This window comes from Nannospalax galili, unplaced genomic scaffold (assembly GCF_000622305.1).
Source record: "Nannospalax galili isolate Female #2095 unplaced genomic scaffold, S.galili_v1.0 scaffold626, whole genome shotgun sequence".
Lineage (NCBI taxonomy): Eukaryota > Metazoa > Chordata > Mammalia > Rodentia > Spalacidae > Nannospalax > Nannospalax galili.
Window position 1 is genome coordinate 828,034 of NW_008354396.1, and position 13,068 is coordinate 841,101.

General features: G+C 42.4%; 1 protein-coding gene across 11 annotated transcripts in view; it reads left to right on the forward strand.

The window, feature by feature from the left end:
* Phldb2 (pleckstrin homology like domain family B member 2) overlaps positions 1–13,068 on the forward strand; it is a 117,355-nt gene that overhangs the window by 12,437 nt on the left and 91,850 nt on the right. Inside the window, exon 1 of one of the 11 annotated variants that reach the window (XM_029555260.1) lies at positions 62–324. The exons of 8 other annotated variants lie outside the window; for them this stretch is intronic. The gene's annotated coding sequence lies outside the window, so the exon portion shown is untranslated. Of the gene's footprint in view, positions 1–61; positions 325–492; positions 631–13,068 lie in introns of those variants that run through there. 2 more of the 11 variants (XM_029555261.1, XM_017802819.2) reach the window with 2 other exon arrangements.

Sequence of the window (13,068 nt, forward strand, 5' to 3'; positions counted from 1 at the left end):
AAGGTAAAGAAAATAAACTAGCTACAAAAGTCTCTTTTGCATTGCTGTGAATTCAGCTTGGAGAAAGCGTGATGGGACGAGCGGCCGGACCACTCCAGCGACTTATTAGCCCTAGCATCCAGCTGCTTAGGGGCGGGAAAGGGTCTGGGACTTCCCTGCTGGAACTCCAGTGACCCGCCGCAGTGCTGTAGAAGGACTGGGGACCGGGACCCAGCCTCAAGGAGCTCACCACCGCGGCCGGAGGGGCGCTGCCTGGTGTGGCGGGGCGCACGCAGAGCGCCTGTCCTCTCTGGCTGCCGGGACTCGGCCGCGTCGGCGCCGCAGGTGAGGAGGGGGCCACTGTGCTCCGGGGGAAGCGGGCTGCATTGCTTCCCCGCTCCCTGGAGGCTTTCGGGGGGACCCTGCCTCCCCCGTAGCCGAGTTGGTCACCGCCGGTTGCGCAGCGGAGGTTGGGGGCGGAGAGGAGGCGGTGGCCGGCGGCGGGAGGGGCGCGGAGAGTGAGCGTTCCGCGGCCGGAGAGGCTGCTGCGGTGCGGGAGTGGCTGCGGGCCGGGGCTGGGACCCCTGGGAGGGAGGGTGGGGGCGCGGGCCTGGCCGTTCCACCGCGGAGTCCCCGGAGAAAGATGAGCTGGTGAGTGCGCGGCCCGGGCGCAGACTTTCTTTGCTTCTTTTGCAAGCTGCAGGGACAAAAGCCTGGGTTGGGGTCAGTAGAGCCTGAGCGGTACAGCCTTAGGGGACCCTGTCTGTCATCCGTTATGCCTAACTCCCGGAGTGTGCAGTGGAGGGGCTCGTAGGAAAGGGGTGTCCTGTGGGGGAGATTGTTCCAGAGTGCTTGTGAGGAAAAGACAGGATTAGGGGTCCCCTGGACGTCTCTGGATTGCTCTAGCAGTAATGGGAATCCCGGGGAAAGGTCCTTGGGAAAAAGGAGGTCCACAGCTGGATGGTGAGGGGCGCCGCACTCAGAGAAGACCCTTCCCCAAATACCTGTGCCCACTAGTCTACTAGCTGAACTTTGTCGTTATGCCTAACTCCTGGAGTGTGCAGTGGAGGGGCTCGTAGGAAAGGGGTGTCCTATGGGGGAGATTGTTCCAGAGTGCTTGTGAGGAAAAGACAGGATTTAGGGGTCCCCTGGACGACTCTGGATTGCTCTAGCAGAAATGGGAATCCCGGGGAAAGGTCCTTGGGAAAAAGGAGGTCCACAGCTGGATGGTGAGGGGCGCCGCACTCAGAGAAGACCCTTCCCCAAATACCTGTGCCCACTAGTCTACTAGCTGAACTTTGTTTCTCGAGTGAGGCTCGAGGCTGATCCTCAGGACCGAGGCTCTTCATCCAGACCCCCTGATTTCCGATTCAGTTCTAGGTCCCCTTAAGTTCTCTGAGTCGTTAGGAACAGCGGCTGCAAGCCTTGGGGAGCGGTTCGACTCCTCTATTTCACGAGCGGGGCGAGGGAGCAGCTGATCTGCTTGTTGGTGAATTTAGTAATTTTGCACTAAAGCTCTAAGGACCTGGCTAACTCCCGCCACCGCCAGGAAATTAAAAGGCTGACAGGCTGTCTCTTCCCTGCTTGGGGTTTCCTGTTTGAAAAAGCTTTGCAAGTCCAACCTACTTCCAGCGTTCCTCCTTTACCTTTTTCACTTAAAAGAGGTTAGAATCCGGCTCCCTTTTATGTGAACTTGCGGAGCTGGAAATCCTCTCGCCTGGCCCAGCCCTCTTTCCCTGGAAGTGTTCCTTTTGTGGCTCTAAAGGATCTCAAGAGTTCTAGGATGCATAGCTAGTCATAACCAGGCACAGCTGGGAAGGAATTAGAAGAGGTGTAAAAATGTGGAGTCTGTTAGTGTAAATATTTGACAGCCACATTTCCCTTCATTATAACAGTGTGTAAGTTTCAGATATAAAATTTCAAATATAGGACCTGTAACTATGCTAAAACTTTGGCTTAACTTGGACCTTTGAGATTTTTCTCTGAAGGTCTGAGATCAGCTGGCAGGCTCTAAATGAGGTTCATAGTTCCACAGGGTTAAACTTTTGCCCTTGGAGCACTTGAATTCTTTGTTCCTGGTAGGATAGCAACAGAGTAGTAGGATTTGGGATAAATAAACCTTTAGAGTAGCCCACTATTTAACAGAATAGCTATATGCCCTGTGCCGCAATTGTGTAAATATTTGTTTGAATAAAGACCTAAGGTTCTTTGAAAAGTAACATTTGTGTCTTTCATGGTTCCCATTTCGTGTCCTAGGCTTAGCTATTCAGAAGGATTTCTTTTTTTTGCCTGATAAATTTATTATGGAATTTAAACATATATAATTAAGAAACACTGCAGTCTCCAAACATTGATAAGCAGTGTTTCTTTTACTAGCAAAGAGAGTTAAGTTGTTGCTCTTAACTAATGGAGTTTTCACTCCTGAGGCAGGGAGTTTGCAAATCCCAGCTCTCTCACAAATGGCAAAATTAGATGTTTGGCTAAGAGTAGTCATCATTACAGTCAGTTTTTAGGCTTCAGTCTGTTTCACACAGCTGGCAGCTGCTGTTCTTTTGGGGGTGAGATCAGCTGCAGGAGATGTCTATTAGGAGCAAGGAAGAAAAGATACACGGGAAGTAGACAAAAGTTGTTAATACTCTCTTCAGGAATCCTGGCCAGAGTTGACCACTTTACCTTTTCAGAAGAGGGAAGAAAAAGTCACTGTTGATTTGATCAAACTCTGGGTTTCGCTATTCTCTTCAGAGTTTTGAGGCTGTAAAAGGGTCAGTAGTGGACTGTACTGGAGGAGCTACTGTTTGAGTCTTGATTACTTTTGCATACTTTGTAAAAGCAGTTGAGGTTGTGGTTATGGTAACTGGTGTTAGTGTCTGCTAATTTTTAACCCTTGGCAGAAGGGTACACCAGGTGACTGAAAAGATGGTAACTTTATACATTTTTCCAGAAATACCTATGCATTATAATTTATCTTTAAAGTTCTCTGTGCTTATTAGATGGGTGACCATCAATCACCCATTTGAAACTAAAACACCTTCTGAGTGATGTGTTTTGTCTTAAAGTCCTGCTATGTACTTCAGCCTATGGTCCTTGATGAGGAGAGATGGGATCCCAAGGGGATCCCGGGGATCTCAGCCCAATGTATTTTGTCACAGCTAGGGGTTAGGAGAGTGCTACTGGCAGCTAATGAATACAGACCTGGGATGCTTTTAAACACCCTGCAGTGCCCAGGACAGAAAAAGAACTCTCTGGTCCAAACCCTGTGCTGGAACATCACCTCAGGCCAGATGTTAACAAGATTAGGGATCTTAATTTAATTTAGATTCTCAAGAAATTTACTTTAACTCTTCTTTCTCAGCACAAAAAGACCTTGTCTTAGAAGCTTTTCATCTGCAGCTGATTTTTTTGTCATTAGGAGTCTTAATGTGCCATAAAGGTGGAAGAACTTCCTATGTTCTTTGATGCCTTTGAATTAGCTGAAAAATCGGGAATTTGAGATGTTAGGGCAAAGAGAGCCTCAGAGATCACTAAGTTCAACTCTCACTTTTATAGATAATATGCCTGGAGATTAGAGACTGGCAAGACCTTGCCCAAGATTAGAAAATGCAAAAATTGATATTTAAAAAAGTGGAATTTAAAAACAAAGAAACAACCAAAACCCTGAACAGGACCTTTTGTGAGTTTAGCAGTACCATTCCCCACGAGAAAATTAGTTCTTTGTTGGGGACAAGGATGTAAACTGTGCTGGCTATGGAACATATGTCTGGGTGTATACACCCCCAAGAAAGGGATAATTCCATTGTGGGACCTATGGTACTGCCTCTGAAGCCTGCCACATCCTTTCCATGTCAAAGTGAGCAACAGATGGTCCTGCAGACATGGCAGATGCTGCTTTTGAATGCAGGTACAAAATAGAACATCTGATGTTTCCTCCCTGCCCTATCCATTAAGAGCAGTACACATGAACTGATAGGGTCATCTTGGACAGAAGGGATAGAGAGTGGCCTCCTGAGTATGGAGGGGAAAGAAGATACCAGGTATCTAGAAACAAGCAAGGTTTGGGGCAATTGTTGGGGGGAAAACCCACAAAACTGATGAGTAATGAGTACATATCTACCATCAGTTCAGTTTTATAGAACTTGGATTGGGAATCTGGAGATGATTCAAGTTTCACTATTTGGGGGCAGGTAGGACAAAATAGGTCTAGGAATCAGAGGATCCTTGGAAATCTTACCAGGCTAGGAATGTGGCTCCAATGGTAAAATGCTTGCCTAGCATGTATGAAACCCCAGAACCACAAAAAAAAACAGGCACAATCTTATCCAAAGGTAGAGACAAGAGGAACTGTCACCCTCAATAGCAAGCTCAAATCTAGCCTGGGCTACATCACACTCCATCTTAAAAAAAAAATCTTATCAGTTTGGTATGATACCCACCTGTAATCCCAGCACTAAGGATGCTGAAGTGGGTTCAAGGCTAATCTGAACTATATAATGAGTACTAGGTCAGCCAGAGCTACATAGCAAGACTTTGTTTTAAAAACAACAACAACAACACAACTCAAGTAAACATAAAAATAACCAAAACAAACAAACAAAAAGAAAACTGAAGAAATCCTCTTACTTGAAAACTTTAGTTCCCAAGTGGTACACGTTTTGATACTAGTGACAGATCGGGCCAAATTTCCTACTCTGTGTAACCCAAGCTTCTGGTATTCCTCCTGTTTCCCAAATGGTAAAGAAAAAGGTAAAATGTAAAGTTATTGTTAATTTCCTAGGAGAGTTTAATAGTATGATATTTGTGAATAGCTCTATTTCTAGAAAGGAGTTATGTAAATGAGTTTTTGTTGCTGCTGTTTTCATTTGTTTATGTTTTTGCTCTGGGGGAAGGATCTCATTCTCTAACCCAGGCTGGCCTGGAACTCATTTTGTATCCCAGGCTTGCCTCAAGCTCTCCACAGTCCTCTTGCTTCAGCCACCTAGAAGGCTGAGATCGTTCACTTGAGACAACACACCTGACTTCAGTGAGTTTTTGAGTGTCAGAAAAATTGTGCATGTACGGCCAGATCAAATAAAAACATTAACACCCACATTTACATTACTTGGGTTAGACCTTGGGTCTATGATTATAGATTCTAGTAATAGGTGACAAGTGTTCTGTCATGGTAGTTATTTCTTCTGATCCTCAAGTCTGGGAGGTTCAGATGATAGGGGAAAGGATTTGGTATGCTTTTCCTGGGAGAGGTCAGAGCTCTGCATAGTGTGGAGGGGTGCACCTCAAAGGACAGCATGTGAAGTATGTTTAGGAATGACTAAAGTGTTGGTTCCTACCTGCAGGCTCAACACAAGGGTATAAAATAGCTTTTCCATTTTCACCTTTTATCTGGTCATTCTTGCTACTTCCTTCACCCCTACCCCCCACAGCACCCCACCCCTCCACCCATGAGAGAGGAGACATAGTAATTAAAACAAAAAATCATTGGCTGGAAATATTTACTATGATTTGATTAATGCCTTTTGAAACTGGAAATTTGCAAAATTTGTCTTTTGAAAATAAATAAGCCCAAAAAGGTAGTTTAGGTTTTTAAGTCTCTTCTGAATAAAATTTACTGAGGAAGAATTTGTCTTTCTGTCTTCCAGGAAATCAACCTTCCAGGGGTTAATTTGTTAACAGATGTCTTCATGATATTTTGAGCTTTGTGTTGTATCTATTAAGGGCAGAATTTTTAAAGTAGTCTGGTAGCCAGTGGTCAGAGAAAGAAACCCAAGAATAAAAATCACCACATAGAGGTGTGGGAATGCTGGGGACTGTAGCAACTTGCTGGAAAGAAACATAAATAGCATATGGGGTAACTGACTCAGTTATATGGAGTTTTTATACATATATGAGAACTATTTCTTCAGTGTGCACAGTTAATGTTAGTAAATGAAGTGTGTTTGCTTTGCAAGGTAAGAGGAAGACAATGTTTGCACAAGCATTTAGTATTGTTGCCTTGAGTAACATCAGAGTTTTCTATGATGTACTGCTAAATCTACAGTTCAGTGGAAGTCAGTGTAGTTTTCTTAGAATGTTTGTTTGCACATTGCACGTGACCTCTCGAGATGGTAGTATGATTATGGAATTAGCCAATCATGTAAGGAAAACAGGGAAGAGTTACAAGAATTCTCCAGGATTTGTTTCTTGACCACTGCTCTAGTAAGGTCAGAGTGAGCAAGTAAAAGCGAAGGAAGCTGACACCTGCATTTTTGACCAACTCAGACCTAGTCTGAATAGTGTTCATAGCCAAGAGATGTTCCTAGGGGCTGGAAAGAGGTTTCTGGCTGCCACATTGCTTGCATCATTGCTGAAATGGGTTTTCACATGCACTTTAAGATTTATTAAGGAAATTATAAGCCATAGGAATGCAGACAAAATATTTCTTCTATACTATGCTGAAGCAACTAACCATGCTGTACTGCATTAGCCTAGTTCTGACCAGACCTTTTCCTCCCTGTGTTCTACTGAGATGACTTACCGTGCCCTTGGAATGTCGTGGTGAACAGTGCCCAGTGAAAACTTTTCCCAATTAGATAGCTGCTACCTTATCACTGAAGCATGCTTGTGTTCTGTGGTCACTTCCATTTCCTGCATTATGTAACAGGCACTCCTGTGTTATTTAACCATTTATCTGTGGGAGTCCAGAAAGTTGGAGTAGAAGAATGTCTAAGTTCCCCCTCATCATCTCAAATATAGGGAACCTCTGCTGATAGGATGAAGAGAGATGAAGTGCCTCGCTCTGTATATTACACTTTAGTTGGAGGGTCCGAAATGAGGACCCATCTCCTGACTCACGTCCTTGGCAGGCAGTCCAGTGTTCTTTGTACTGGATTAGCCATTGCAATAAAAATAACATCTGAATGTAACCATTTCCTTTATTAGGCCTTTTGGCCAGAGTAATAAAAAACAACACTGAAGGGCTAGAGGGATGGTTCAGTGGTTAAGAGCTCTTGCTGCTCTTCCAGAAAACTGGTGCAGTTCCCAGCAACCATACTGGGTGGCTTACAGCCACTGTAACTGCAGCTCCTGGGGCTCTGATGCCCTCTTCTGGCTTCCTCAATCACTTGCACAGATGTATCTTACACTCACATAGACACACATATGCATATAAATAGAACTAAAGATCAGTCTTGAAAAAAACAGCATTGATTAAAATTAAATTAAACTTACTCAATTGTTTATTGATCTTTACTGGTTCAAGTTTTTCCCATTCTGCCTTCAAGCAATAAATGGTCAAAAATCAAGTTATAAGAAGAAGGAAAAAGTAAGAGTCTTAGACTATCCACTCTGCATAATCAGCTGTTAAAGTAATGAAGAACTCATTTCATCATTATAAAATTTTACTTTATAGTAAAGTAGTAGACCTCACAGGTATATAATTTTTTAAAAAGTGTTTATTTGGTGTGTGAGAGAGAAGAGGTGTGTGTGTGGGCGCCCGTGTGTCATAGTGTACGTGTACATGTGGAAGCCAGAGGGACAATTTTGTGGAATTGTTCTCACTTTTGAACCTTACGTGAATTCTAGGGATCAAACTCAAGTTGCCGGGCTTTTGTGGCAAATGTTTTTATCCACTGAGCTGTCTCCCAGTGATATTTTTAACCAACTAACCTCCTATTTGATGGTGTCCCATAAGGTCAGCTCACCTAGTAATGTGAAATCCATTTTTGAGTGCGTGGTCATGTTCTATGATGCTTGCTTAGCGATGAAGTCATCTAGCTATGCATGTGTGCCCTTATTATTAAGAAATGCACAAATGTCTTTTTAAAGCCCATCCACCTAATTTTTGACTTAAAGGGAAAACCATGCTGGGAATAAAGCTCAGTGGTAGTGTATTTGCTTAGCATGTGTAAGGCCCTAGATTTGATTTTTCCAGTTCTGAAAGGAAAAAAAAAAAAAAAAGAAAATGTGAGAAACATTACGTGGAAGACATGGTTGGCTTGTGTTTGTAGCTTGTTTAGACCCTGACCATTCCCATTTCATAAATAGCGGGTAAAAGGACAGGAACTGTGGCAAAGATTTGGGTCTGGGTATGTTGTTTGGAAAAATGAAATATTACTCTTAAAAGGGCATATTTAAGATGGCGTTGTGAAGGCCAGATAGAAAGGGTGAAGAGTTTTCTCATGGACAGAGCTTTCAGTTTAAGACCATGGTGGGGCTTCCAAGGTCAAGGTATAGCAAACTTTTCTTCATATGATCCAATGTTCAATATATTATTGCTTATAATTATCTTTGAGTATAAAGGATCAGATTGAGTGCATTTTCCTGATATAAGAAGCGTGTCTGTATGAAGCCCACAGATATTGAAAACCTTTAATCTAGTTAACATTCCATGACTCTCCCCCCTCTGACTTCACCTCTCCAGGGTGATCAGACAATGGAGGAAGAGTCTGGGTTCATGGGGGACTTGGTCAGAATCACCTAAATCCAGAGATTAATTGTACCAGTGATCAGGAATGAGAAAACATTTAGATGTGTTTGATTTAACCTGGAAAACTTTAGACATCCTTATATGAACAAAAATTGTTTCAGATTTCAACAAAGAACCCTGAAATATGGGTCTGTGACTTCCTATCTAAAGATACGCTCTGTATTTTGAGAGGTAGTGTCAGGCGTTTATTTGCTACATTTATTTGCTTACTTGTGTGGGGAGTGTGGGTGGTACAAACACCTGCCATGGTACTCATGTGGAGGCCAGGGGACAACCCGAGGGAGTCAGTTCTCTCCTTTTACCATGTGGGTCCTGGGGATTGAGTTTTTACCCTTTGAGTCATCTCACTAGCCCAAGTAACAGAGTTTAAAAATCTACAAAGCTGTTAATTCCTTCTTAGCATAAATATTTTAACTTTTTGAGACTGAAACTCTAGAATATGGACACTTGGCAATTTCTATGAATACTTTTATGTTTTAATTGTCTGGGTGAGTGTTATTGTTGTCCTTGTCTTTTTTAATGTGTATTGTGTGTGTGTGGTGTGTAGTGTGTGGTGGTGGTGGTGGTGGTGGTGGTGGTGGTGGTGGTGGTGTGGGTGTGTGTGTGTGTGTGTGGTGAATGGATATATTTGTGTACCTGTGTGCACATGCATGTGGAAGCCAGAGGTCAACATTTGGTGTCTTCTCAATTCCTTGCTTTTTACTTTATTTTTTGAGAAAGAGTCCCTCACGGAGCCTCATCAGTTCAGCTAGGTTGGGTGTCAATGAGCTCCAGAGAGCCACCTGCCAGCCCTCACCCCAAGCACTGGCATTACAGACATGTGTCACTGTACCTGGCCTTTACATAGGTGCTGGGGATCTGAACTCAGATCCTTTTGCTTGCCTGGCAAGTACTTTACTGGCCCCTGGAAATTTTTAGATATCCTTATCTTGAACAAAAACTATTTTAGGTTTCAGTGAACAAACTGCTTGCTTTTTGAGACAAGATATCATTATATAGCCCAGATTTCATTATAAAACCCAAGCTGGCAGGAAACGCATGACCCTTCTGCTTTAGATTCCCCAGTGCCAGGGCTGTAGGTATGAACCGATATTCCCTGATTAAAGTAATGTTTTTTACTTGGGCACAGATGGGGTAGAATTTAGGTATTATATCTAGCATTGTCTTGAAAGTATCTTTAATAACATGGCATACTTACAGGTTTTTGTTTTTGTTTTTGTTTTGTTTTGTTTTTTTTTTTTTTGGTGTTTTTGAGACAGAATCTCCCTGTAGCCGCAACTGTCCTGGAACTCACTATGTAGACAAGGCTGGCCTTGAACTCACAAAGATCCGCCTGCCTCTGCCTCCCAAGTGCTGGGATTAAAGGCATGTGCCACCACACCTTGCACTTATAGTCTTGACAATACGTTTGCTTTCAATTTCTCCCAGGTACTTTAAAAAAACCACCTTTCAAGAATTCAATTGAAGTAGCTGGGCATGGCGATACATGCCCCTAACCCCAGCATTTAGGACAGAGGCAGATGGATTTCTGTGAAATCAAGGCCACCCTGGTCTACATAATAAGTGAATTCCAGGTGAGCTGGGGTTATAGGAAGACCACATCAAAAAAAAAAAAATATTCAATTAACGTGACAGGTTAGTATCCATTCTTAAAAATAAAATCATCTAAAAAATAAAAATAAAAAAATCAGCTCAGCACTACTGAGCCCCAATCCTTCTTTGTATAGTGAGCTACTATAATTTATGCCAGTATATATGTTTTATTTTTATTCATCCTGACTTTCAGAGTGAATTTATCTTTTTGGGAAAAAAGTTATGATGGAAACCTTAAACATACACAAAATTTAAAACACACAATAAAAGAATATTGTAATAAGCCCATGTACCCATAGCCCAGATTCAACAACTGTGTATATTAACAAAGCCATTTTCCTCTGCAGATCTCACTTTCTCTTAGAGTATGGAGTATGGATTCTTATGAAGCATGTTCCAAACACCTGAGGTTTTCATCCATAAATAATTTGCATGCCACTTTAAGTAATTAGAATTTAAAAAAATATATCACCTCACTTTTAAAAATAACAGTATGTTATTATCTGATTTTAAGTCAGTGTTCGAACTCTGATTGTCTCAGACATTTTTTTGAGCAGATGGATTATTGCACAAGGGCCACAAAGCCATGCATATACATTGCATTTGATTGGTACATCTCATGAGTCTTCTTAATCTAGAGTAGTCCCTCTCATGCCTGGATATTTTCTCCCATTGTCATTTACTGATTGAGTAAATTAAGTGAGAGCATCTCTGTAGTGGGTTTATGCATCTCACTTTGTAGGCCAGAACAGCCTTGAACTTGTGATTCTCCTGCTTTAGCCTTCAAAGTGCTGAGATTGCAGGTGTGTGCCACCACACCTCATCTGTGGTGTTTTTAATAGAACATTCTTTTGAGCCAGCAAGGTGGCTCAATGGGTAGAGGGGCTTACCTGGAAAGTCTGGTGACCTAGTTCAAGCCCCAGAACACATGTAAATGGTGGAAGAAGACAGCTGACTCTAGAAAGTTGTCCTCTGACTGCCACACTTGTGTGTAAAACTGGAACCTACCACCACATCATGCATGTGCATACACAATGAAAAAAAAGATCATTCTTTTGTCCCTTGTATTTTCTACAATGGAAGACAGCATACTTTTAATTTGAACTATCTTGAACTTAATATACATATGTTTACTCATTGAATTTATATTATCTCCTCTTTAAATATTGCTGAACTGTCTAAACATACTTGAGTCTAATTGATAAAAAACCATATCTTGATTATTTTAGTGAAACGGAATTTTGCCAGTGGGAAGGAACTTCAATGACCTCCATTTTCTGAGGTTGAATCTGCTCTGTGTTCCCTCTGCCCCAGCCACAAGTGGTTATCTCAGGAAACGGCAACCAAATTCCTTGGATAGTCTAAAGAATGTTAAGTTCCTGCAGGCAAGCATTATTGAAGGGACTAGCACAAAAACTTAAAAAAAAAAATCCTATATTGATGCTTTAGCCTTTGGACTGAGTTCTCTAAGGTTCTTAGAATCCCTAATATAAAACAATGGAGATTTATTTCAAAGCAGCCTCTGGTCATTGCTGTGGAGTGTGATTACTGTTAGATTTCTTTGGGTACCACCATCTGGAGTTGTTTCATTGACAGAGCTTAGACTTCTGTACAGCTAGGGCTAACAGAAGGGAGTGGCAGCCTGAGGTTAGACTCCTTTCTTTGACAGGAAAGAGCTGGGACTTCCTTTCCTTTCTACCCCTGTCTCTTCACCTACATTCAGTATTCCCATAATCTCCCATCGCTTTCCATTTCTTTCTCCTCCTCGTCATGCCATCCATATCTCTTTTTCTTTCCTTAATGATCTTTCTTTTAGATATCTTCTGAAAGTGATAAAGTAAAAAAATCAAAACAGAATGCAAGAAAAAAGGAAGAAGCCATGCAGTTAGTGTTCTGAGATACCACCTGAGCATTCTGCTCTCCTTCCTGGCCCTCACCTTCCTCCCCTGGCTTGCTGTGCTTTGCAGTGACGTTGGGCCAGTCTTAGGATGCTTCTCATATGGTTTCTGAAGTGCCATCTCTTCCAGTCACAAGAAGCCTTTGTGCATTTTAGACTGTTGTGAACTGTGCACATGTACTAAGATTTACAGCTGTCTGTTGTCATAGGCACAGTCTTCAAGAGTAAAACAAGCTCCTTATTTTGTCATTAAAATACATTTCTTCCCATGAAACTGCTTTTCTTTGATCATTCTGAGAGATAGAAACCTCTTCCTTGGAGATTATCAACTCGTTTACATGTGTCTAGTGGTTAACAATTACTTTGTTTAAATAGGAAGATCTTTGAGCCAAACAAAGAACATCGTGCAAAGGAAGAGGAATTGGGATCCATTTGTTTCTATGTCTATTTGAGGGGGAAAAAAAAAGAAAGAAGGAACTATCAATAAGGGTATTATGTCTACTAATGAGGTTTTCTTCTTCTCTATCCTGGGATTTAAAATCTTGAACACGGAGGAAGAGTTTACAGGAACAGAGGTTAGGAAGCCAGGATGAGTGAGCAGAAGAGTCAGGACCTGGGGAAACGGACACTGAGACAACTGGAAAGTCTAGGGTTGGGATGTTTGCAGTCTGTGTGTGGGAGGCAGTCCCGGAAGAAGAGAGGGTCTGGGAGCATTTGCTGGGAGGGGGTATTTGCTGATGGGTCTGGGAACACGTGAAAATGTGAAGCATATTTGCAGAGATAGAAGAGTCTGAGGAGGGTTTAGGGCTAAGATGAATTATTTGTTAAGTGGGAGGTCTCGTTTGCAGAGGGGGTGCTTAAGAGACCAAAGGCTTGATAAAGAGCGGTACTTAGAAATAAGGGATGTTAGGCTATCTTTGGATTTATTCTGAAGGGTGGTTCCTGAAGTTTCTAATTAGCCCATCTTCCTTATGTGATGTGATTAATAGAAAAAGCGGGCGGGGGTTTATGCATCCATTGTTCTCTATTAACTTACACCCTGTGGTTGAAATAGATCTCTCTATTTCTCTCTTTCAGTCCTCTAAAAGCTTGCCCTCAGGCCCCATCAACTGCCTGCCAGTGATCACCACAGAATTGCCCC